Source organism: Salmo salar, chromosome ssa06 (assembly GCF_905237065.1).
Source record: "Salmo salar chromosome ssa06, Ssal_v3.1, whole genome shotgun sequence".
In the NCBI taxonomy this organism is placed as follows: Eukaryota; Metazoa; Chordata; class Actinopteri; order Salmoniformes; family Salmonidae; genus Salmo; species Salmo salar.
In genome coordinates this window covers 45,898,338-45,907,415 of record NC_059447.1, presented here as the reverse complement: position 1 = coordinate 45,907,415, position 9,078 = coordinate 45,898,338, and the positions used below count along the sequence as shown (strand labels likewise).

The 9,078-nt window shown below is 44.8% G+C and overlaps 1 protein-coding gene across 1 annotated transcript in view; it reads left to right on the top strand.

Moving 5' to 3' along the window:
• The first annotated feature begins 2,047 nt into the window (after positions 1 to 2,047).
• LOC100194929 (cell division cycle 27) overlaps positions 2,048 to 9,078 on the top strand; it is a 28,677-nt gene continuing 21,646 nt past the window's right edge. The window contains exon 1 of the mRNA XM_045719444.1: positions 2,048 to 2,066. The gene's annotated coding sequence lies outside the window, so the exon portion shown is untranslated. The remainder of the gene's footprint in view (positions 2,067 to 9,078) is intronic.

The window sequence follows — 9,078 nt, the reverse complement described above, 5'->3', positions numbered from 1 at the left end:
TAACCCTAACCCTAAACCGTAGCCTAGCTAAAACGAGCACTCTTGCTAACATTAGCCACCTAGTTAGAATAAGAACAAAAATATTTACAAAAATATTTACAGATGTTCACTGTTGCAGTGCCAACTTTGGGAGCATGTGGTCCTCTAGTCCAGCAATATGTGTCTGCCAGAGGTCGTCACGCTGGATGTAGATGGTGATGGAGCCTCTGGTGGTCCACACAACGAATAAACAAGTGTCCCTTCCAGGGATGTGGAGCTGCCCTTGGACCTGGTGCCAGTAAGGATGGTCTTCACGGAGGTGGTAAGACCCGGCCTCCTCCTGGATATAGAAATCCTTCGACTTCACTGCCTTCTCAATGGTAAGGTCCCTTGCACTATAGGGACACTTGACCTCCACCACTGCTGTAGTGCCGACTAGACCATCTGTTGCCCTCTTCTGTGCCCCACTTTACATACAACGCGCCAACCAACGATTGATCTGAGGACCCTTTTAAGCAGCGACGGAGTAACACGCTTGGCCCTAACCACTGCTCCAAAATTGCTGGCCATCAACCTCCCTCTCCTCATGGTGTGCCATTTGGGTTGGTGCGCTGTCCAACTGTTGCCTGAAGTATAGCCTCCTGCTGTAAAACCAACAGCGCCATGCCAGCCAGGATGCCTGCATGCCCCAGGTGCCCTTGTTTTTTTATAAATGTCTGGTACCGACCGGGATGACAGGGAGGGTAGCGGTTGTTCTGTCTCAGGTTCGAAGAGCCATGCCATTAAACTGAACCTGCCCCAGAGACGGTTCCTTTGCCACTGAAGAGCCTCCTCTGTGGTCTCTCGGGACAAAGGGTTGTAGTCTTCGGCTGGGTACAGGTCCTACAATGACTGCACCTGGTTGGGCATGGCTGGCTTCCTCCACTCACATTCCACATCTGTACAACCAATATTGTGAACCGCAAAAATAGCCAATGCAGCCGCATGGAGGGCATTCACATGTGGTAGAGAGAATCCCCTGGTTACCTATAGAGACCTGTCAAGAGGAAGGATGTTAAGTGCCACATGCCTTTCAATGCATGACTTTGAACACCTTGAAATGCAGTTGTTGTAAGAAATGTGCTATATAAATATAAACTTTGATTTGATTGACATTACAGCTGTAGAATATTTAATAAACTGTCATTTTCACTTGAGGACAAGTGCAGTTTTTCAATAAACTTTTAATTGATAATTTGGGATTTGATCACTTGACATATCAACCATATAGTGGGAAGGATCCTATAAATCAAGACTGTGTGAATGCATGTACCACCCCAAATAAATTAATACTGTGCATTTGAAGACTTGTCTCTGGTGATGAAACTACAATAAAAGCTGGATGTCTAAACAAAGTCCATTCTGAAAGTCAATAGATTTTTAGATTAATTCTCCTCAATGACTACATTCTGCGTCTGGTATCCGGGGTAAACTAGTTAATGATTATATAATTGATTACGTGGCTCTTTCCTTGTAGAATGTTGACAGCTGTATAGAAAACATTGTATTGCTAAGATGCTCAAATTTAACTTAATAGCTACACTCACTGACACAGGATAAACTATCCCTCATGTTGACCAAACATGTAAGTAAATTACTCCTCAATTTAGCTGCACTTCTCCACATGGCCAGACTTCCCTTTTAATGCTCTTATAATCATCCTTGAAAAATGCCATAAGGTCTGAAATAGACACCAACGCCGACAAAGCCTAGACAATTGTTTGTGCAGTTAAGTAAAACCATGTTGTTTTTTAAAATATACTGCTCTGCTAACTAAAGTATAGTCAGTGGCTAGCTAATACCGAGAAAGGGGACGGAAGAAGTTAATCGATTGGACACAAGTCTCTGATCGCGTTGGTGAACGGTAGCCGACAATGTGGGCTAGAGATGGTGTAGGAGTTTCCTGCAGGAATTTTGTTGTCTGGCTGAGGTCTTCTCAGTTGCTATTTAGCATTTAAAATTTTGTGAGAGTAAATTGATGAGAATATATTGATAAAACTCACCTTGTCCGAGAGAGAATTACATGGCTATCAAAGGATCACGCCAGGGTAAGTCTACTCGAAACACAGACCTAGTATGAAGTAGTTCTAAAATTCAAGATGCAAAAATTAATGGGGAAAAAATGATTGGAACCATTACCTGGTTTTACTACTAGGGATTATGGATGTTATGATGCGTCCACTGTGTTGGACTATATGAAACATTGGTACCATAGAGAATGATAAATGCCTCTAGTGGCCAAAAAGTCTGTTTTAGCATGGGTAGCGGCATTGAGAGCTTCCACCATTTTAAAGTAGTCAAAGTAGTCAACTGAGTGAGGATTCCTATGGGTTATAGCCTCAATGGTATTATTGCCCATGCTGTCACAGACACTATAACGGCCAGCCTGGTCTCATAGACTAGACGTAGCATAGTACATTTTAATCTGTGACACTCCAAATTAGTATATGTTACATTTTGTATGATTACAGTACATAAGACAGCAGGTTACTTAAGCAGGGCTTGACATAAACGCTTGTCCGCTTCCTCAGGGCAAGTTAAAACAAAAATGTAGAACAAGCAGATTATAGGTATAAGTTAATGAAGCAAAAATCACAATATCAAACAATTAGGCTACTCCAATCAGAATTGGATCATTGCGTCCTCCAGATGCAATGTTTTGCTCACTGTCCTCCCAGTCTCTGCAGAGCTCATCGGAGTATAATTATTGTAGGCATGAGCGCTCTTTCAATCATGCAGTCGCAAGATGCGTTTTTGACATCAAAGCGAGCCTTGTTGCGTTTGCACATTAGTTGATAATAATTGCCAGTTATTTGACCAGCTATAGCAAATTTTTGGTAAGCAATGAAAATCTTGGAAAGTCATGGTGTGTCCATCACCTGCGTGTGTGCCAGTGGGTGGTTGCCAGAGGAGAGAGAGACATTTTCACAGCAGGTAAAATAATGATGTACAACAGACTAAATAGATAGCCAACTCTAAACATATTGAGCTAGTTATATCGCTAGTTTAACTATTTAGCTATTAGCATGCATTAATGTAATTGTCATGTCTGATGTCCTGAAATAACTTTTCCGCTGGCACTCGTGTATAACCGCAAATGGCCAACACACAGTTGATGAAACCAATGCTGCATACACCGGTTGTAAAACCAACTCTCAAGCGTTAAAAATTGGCTAGAATTCTCCTCTTGAATACTGGCCATGTAATTCTGACACATTTTGCCAGCAGCTCTTAGCAATGCTTGAAGCACAGCGCTGTTTATGACTTCAAGCCTATCAACTCCCGAGATTAGGCTGGCAATACTAAAGTGCCTATAAGAACATCCAATAGTCAAAGGTATATTAAATACAAATGGTAGAGAGAGAAATAGTCAAAGTCATAATTCCTATAATAACTACAACCTGAAACTTCTTAACTGAGAATATTGAAGAACAGGGAATATTGAACCACCTACTTTTACTTGTTCTCATGTTAAACGTTAGCTTTTTTACATGGCACATATTGCACTTTTACTTTCTTCTCCATAACTGTGTTTTTGCATTATTTCAACCAAATTGAACATGTTTCATTATTTATTTGAGACTAAATAGATTTTATTTATGTATTATATTAAGTTAAAATAAGTGTTCATTGTTCATTCTGTATATGTGTGTGTGTATATATATATATATATATATATATATATATATATATATATATATATATATATATATATATATATATATATACTGCTCAAAAAAATAAAGGGAACACTTAAACAACACATCCTAGATCTGAATGAGAGAAATTATCTTATTAAATACTTTTTTCTTTACATAGTTGAATGTGCTGACAACAAAATCACACAAAAATAATCAATGGAAATCCAATTTATCAACCCATGGAGGTCTGGATTTGGAGTCACACTCAAAATTAAAGTGGAAAACCACACTACAGGCTGATCCAACTTTGATGTAATGTCCTTAAAACAAGTCAAAATGAGGCTCAGTAGTGTGTGGCCTCCACGTGCCTGTATGACCTCCCTACAATGCCTGGGCATGCTCCTGATGAGGTGGCGGATGGTCTCCTGAGGGATCTCCTCCCAGACCTGGACTAAAGCATCCGCCAACTCCTGGACAGTCTGTGGTGCAACGTGGCGTTGGTGGATGGAGCGAGACATGATGTCCCAGATGTGCTCAATTGGATTCAGGTCTGGGGAACGGGCGGGCCAGTCCATAGCATCAATGCCTTCCTCTTGCAGGAACTGCTGACACACTCCAGCCACATGAGGTCTAGCATTGTCTTGCATTAGGAGGAACCCAGGGCCAACCGCACCAGCATATGGTCTCACAAGGGGTCTGAGGATCTCATCTCGGTACCTAATGGCAGTCAGGCTACCTCTGGCGAGCACATGGAGGGCTGTGCGGCCCCCCAAAGAAATGCCACCCCACACCATGACTGACCCACCGCCAAACCGGTCATGCTGGAGGATGTTGCAGGCAGCAGAACGTTCTCCACGGCGTCTCCAGACTCTGTCCCGTCTGTCACATGTGCTCAGTGTGAACCTGCTTTCATCTGTGAAGAGCACAGGGCGCCAGTGGCGAATTTGCCAATCTTGGTGTTCTCTGGCAAATGCCAAACGTCCTGTTGACGTCGGGCCCTCATACCACCCTCATGGAGTCTGTTTCTGACCGTTTGAGCAGACACATGCACATTTGTGGCCTGCTGGAGGTAATTTTCAGGGCTCTGGCAGTGCTTCTCCTGCTCCTCCTTGCACAAAGGCGGAGGTAGCGGTCCTGCTGCTGGGTTGTTGCCCTCCTACGGCCTCCTCCACGTCTCCTGATGTACTGGCCTGTCTCCTGGTAGCGCCTCCATGCTCTGGACACTACGCTGACAGACACAGCAAACCTTCTTGCCACAGCTCGCATTGATGTGCCATCCTGGATGAGCTGCACTACCTGAGCCACTTGTGTGGGTTGTAGACTCCGTCTCATGCTACCACTAGAGTGAAAGCACCGCCAGCATTCAAAAGTGACCAAAACATCAGCCAGGAAGCATAAGAACTGAGAAGTGGTCTGTGGTCCCCACCTGCCGAACCACTCCTTTATTGGGGGTGTCTTGCTAATTGCCTATAATTTCCACCTGTTGTCTATTCCATTTGCACAACAGCATGTGAAATTTATTGTTAATCAGTGTTGCTTCCTAAGTGGAGAGTTTGATTTCACAGAAGTGTGATTGACTTGGAGTTACATTGTGTTGTTTAAGTGTTCCCTTTATTTTTTTGAGCAGTGTATATATGTGTATTTATGTGTGTGTGTGTGTGTATAGATGTGTGTGTGTGTGTGTGTGTGTGTGTGTGTATGTATATATATATATGTGTGTGTGTGTGTGTGTGTGTGTATATATATATGTATATATGTGTGTGTGTGTGTATATATATATATATATATACACACAGTTGAAGTCAGAAGTTTACATACACTTAGTTTGGAGTCATTAAAAGTTGTTTTTCAACCACTCCACAAATTTCTTGTTATCAAACTATAGTTTTGGCAAGTCATTTAGGACATCTACTTTGTGCATGACACAAGACATTCTTCCAAAATGTGTTTATAGACAGATTATTTCACATATAACTCACTGTATCACAATTCCAGTGGGTCAGAAGTTTACATACACTAAGTTGACTGTGCCTTTAAACAGCTTGGAAAATTGCAGAAAATGATGTCATGGCTTTAGAAGCTTCTGATAGGCTAATTGACATAATTTGAGTCAATTGGAGGTGTACCTGTGGATGTATTTCAAGGCCTACCTTCAAACTGAGTGCTTCTTTGCTTGACATCATGGAAAAATCAAAAGAAATCAGCCAAGACCTCAGAAAAAATATTGTAGATCCCCACAAGTCTGGTTCATCCTTGGGAGCAATTTCCAAATGCCTGAAGGTACCACGTTCATCTGTACAAACACTATTACGCAAGTATAAACACCGTGGTACCACGCAGCCATCATACCGCTCAGGAAGGAGACACATTCTGTCTTCTAGAGATGAACATACTTTTGTGCGAGAAGTGCAAATCAACCCCAGAACAAGAGCAAAGGACCTTGCGAAGATGCTGGAGGAAACCGGTACAAAAGTGTCTATATCTACAGTAAAACGAGTCCTATATCGACATAACCTGAAAGGCCTCTCAGCAAGGAAGAAGCCACTGCTCCAAAACTGCCATAAAAAAGCCAGACTACGGTTTGCAACTGCACATGGAGACAAAGATCATTTTTGGAGAAATGTCCTCTGGTCTGATGAAACAAATAGAACTGTTTGGCCATAACGACCATCGTTTCCAGAACTCCAATTTGAGCAGCAGCAGCTGAAAAATGAGCTCCTACAAATATTGAAATTTACATGGTTTTTAGAGTTGAAGTACATCGGAAAAAAGCAAAAGAAAACTGCATAGGACTGAATAGGAGAAAAAACAAGCAACAAACAAAGAAGATAGGCTTTTGAAAAATAACTATTTTTCATAAAATTGTAGTTATCTTAGCTAGCTGAATTGTTTACCAGTTGCTAAGCAGTTGCTAGGGACTCTTTTGGAAGAAGCTAGCTAGCTAACAAAGAACAACAAAGAATATCTAGTTAACAGAAGAAAAGAAATAGAAAATCAGGACAGAAGAAAAAGGATATCAAAGTGAAACAGTTCTCTAAAGACACAAGAGACAATAATACAAGAAACAACACTTCTGTAGCTTGTCAACTATGTGTCTGTCTATCCCTGTTCTCTCCTCTCTGCACAGGCCATACAAACGCTTCACACCGCGTGGCCGCTGCCACTCTAACCTGGTGGTCCCAGCGCGCACGACCCACGTGGAGTTCCAGGTCTCCGGCAGCCTCTGGAACTGCCGGTCTGCAGCCAACAAGGCTGAGTTCATCTCAGCCTATGCTACCCTCCAGTCCCTAGACTTCCTGGCGCTGACGGAAACATGGATTACCACAGATAACACTGCTACTCCTACTGCTCTCTCTTCGTCTGCCCACGTGTTCTCGCATACCCCTAGAGCATCGAGCCAACGGGGTGGTGGCACTGGAATCCTCATCTCTCCCAAGTGGACATTCTCTCTTTCTCCCCTGACCCATCTGTCTATCTCCTCATTTGAATTCCATGCTGTCACAGTTACCAGCCCTTTCAAGCTTAACATCCTTATCATTTATCGCCCTCCAGGTTCCCTTGGAGAGTTCATCAATGAGCTTGACGCCTTGATAAGTTCCTTTCCTGAGGATGGCTCACCTCTCACAGTTCTGGGTGACTTTAACCTCCCCACGTCTACCTTTGACTCATTCCTCTCTGCCTCCTTCTTTCCACTCCTCTCCTCTTTTGACCTCACCCTCTCACCTTCCCCCCTACTCACAAGGCAGGCAATACGCTTGACCTCATTTTTACTAGATGCTGTTCTTCCACTAATCTCATTGCAACTCCCCTCCAAATCTCCGACCACTACCTTGTATCCTTTTCCCTCTCGCTCTCATCCAACACTTCTCACTCTGCCCCTACTCGGATGGTATTGCGCCGTCCCAACCTTCGCTCTCTCTCTCCCGCTACTCTCTCCTCTTCCATCCTATCATCTCTTCCCTCTGCTCAAACCTTCTCCAACCTATCTCCTGATTCTGCCTCCTCAACCCTCCTCTCCTCCCTTTCTGCATCCTTTGATTTTCTCTGTCCCCTATCCTCCAGGCCGGCTCGGTCCTCCCCTCCTGCTCCGTGGCTCGACGACTCACTACGAGCTCACAGAACAGGGCTCCGGGCAGCCGAGCGGAAATGGAGGAAAACTCGCCTCCCCTGCGGACCTGGCATCCTTTCACTCCCTCCTCTCTACATTCTCCTCTTCTGTCTCTGCTGCTAAAGCCACTTTCTACCACTCTAAATTCCAAGCATCTGCCTCTAACCCTAGGAAGCTCTTTGCTACCTTCTCCTCCCTCCTGAATCCTCCTCCCCCTCCCCCCCTCCTCCCTCTCTGCAGATGACTTCGTCAACCATTTTGAAAAGAAGGTTGACGATATCCGATCCTCGTTTGCTAAGTCAAACGACATCGCTGGTCCTGCTCACACTGCCCTACCCTGTGCTTTGACCTCTTTCTCCCCTCTCTCTCCAGATGAAATCTCGCGTCTTGTGACGGCCGGCCGCCCAACAACCTGCCCACTTGACCCTATCCCCTCCTCTCTTCTCCAGACCATTTCCGGAGACCTTCTCCCCTTCCTCACCTCGCTCATCAACTCATCCTTGACCGCTGGCTACGTCCCTTCCGTCTTCAAGAGAGCGAGAGTTGCACCCCTTCTGAAAAAACCTACACTCGATCCCTCCGATGTCAACAACTACAGACCAGTATCCCTTCTTTCTTTTCTCTCCAAAACTCTTGAACGTGCCGTCCTTGGCCAGCTCTCCTGCTATCTCTCTCAGAATGACCTTCTTGATCCTAATCAGTCAGGTTTCAAGACTGGGCATTCAACTGAGACTGCTCTTCTCTTTGTCACGGAGGCTCTCCGCACTGCTAAAGCTAACTCTCTCTCCTCTGCTCTCATCCTTCTAGACCTTTCTGCTGCCTTTGATACTGTGAACCATCAGATCCTCCTCTCCGAGTTGGGCATCTCCGGCGCGGCCCACGCTTGGATTGCGTCCTACCTGACAGGTCGCTCCTACCAGGTGGCGTGGCGAGAATCTGTCTCCGCACCATGCGCTCTCACCACTGGTGTCCCCCAGGGCTCTGTTCTAGGCCCTCTCCTATTCTCGCTATACACCAAGTCACTTGGCTCTGTCATATCCTCACATGGTCTCTCCTATCATTGCTATGCAGACGACACACAATTAATCTTCTCCTTTCCCCCTTCTGATAACCAGGCGGCGAATCGCATCTCTGCATGTCTGTCAGACATATCAGTGTGGATGACGGATCACCAGCTCAAGCTGAACCTCGGCAAGACGGAGCTGCTCTTCCTCCCGGGGAAGGACTGCCCGTTCCATGATCTCGCCATCACGGTTGACAACTCCCTTGTCCCCTCCTCCCAGAGTGCTAAGAACCTTGGCGTGATCCTGG